Here is a 1,018-nt window from a genome sequence, read left to right on the forward strand (position 1 = left end):
AAACACTGGACTTGGAGATTTGTGGAACGTTGGACCTGGCAGGGATCTCAGAGGCCTCAGTTCCTCATTTTACAGATAAGGAAACTGAGGCTAAGTGATTTAAGGTCAAAGGAATCATTGGCAGTTAGTACTTGAACTCAGGTCTCCTAACTGATCTAACAGGATCTAGCACATGTTTACTAACATCATAATGCTTACGCTGAACCCAAGGCTCTGCTGGGTGTCCTTAGGCAAGTTACTAAACCTCTGAACCTGTTTCCTCAGTAAGATGAAGATAACAAGGTTGTCATGGGGATCAAACATGGATAGATGGAATTAGATGTAGCTACAAAGCAATGTGTATTTATATAAATGGCTATTCTAATGTCCCACTTTATATTTAATTCTCTTTCTCCTTCAAGAGTCATAGAAGGTCTCATCAATGAGCACTGCAGTTATAACACCACTTGAGTAAAATTATTACAATATTATCCACTGAGGATTGTTTCTGGGAGTTTGAGCTGCTTCTATCAGCTAATCTATCCCCACTCCTTCACTTTTCACATGACTGCATCCAGATACCCTGCATTCGTATTCCCTTTGGGAAGTCCAGTTCTTCCAAGATAAATGCCCGCGTGCTGCTGTCAGTCATTCCTCTCTCTTACCAACAAATGTAGAGGTTTTTAAAAATGTCAGGGCTAGGACAGCCCTTAGAATGCAGGATGTTAGGACTGGGAAGGCGCTTAAAACCCAGAATGTCAGAGCTGAGAGGGTCCTTAGAACATGGAATGTCAGGGCTGGGAGGGCCCTTAGAACACAGGGTGTCAGAGCTGGAAGAGCCCTTAGAACACAATATCAGATCTGGGAGGGCCTTTAGAACCCAAAATGCTAATGCTGGGAGGGCCCTTAGAACACAGGGTGTCACAGTTGGGAGGGCCCTTAGAACATGGAATGTCAGAGCTGGGAGGGCCTTAGAACACAGGATATCAGAGCTGGGAGGGCCCTTAGAACATGGAATGTCAGGGCTGGGAGGGCCTTA

The 1,018-nt window shown here is 44.9% G+C and overlaps 1 protein-coding gene across 1 annotated transcript in view; it reads right to left on the reverse strand.

Moving 5' to 3' along the window:
• The window catches only part of ARMC6 (armadillo repeat containing 6), a 56,084-nt gene that overhangs the window by 54,111 nt on the left and 955 nt on the right, over positions 1–1,018 (reverse strand). The window lies entirely within an intron of this gene.

Source organism: Notamacropus eugenii, chromosome 4 (assembly GCF_028372415.1).
Source record: "Notamacropus eugenii isolate mMacEug1 chromosome 4, mMacEug1.pri_v2, whole genome shotgun sequence".
Lineage (NCBI taxonomy): Eukaryota > Metazoa > Chordata > Mammalia > Diprotodontia > Macropodidae > Notamacropus > Notamacropus eugenii.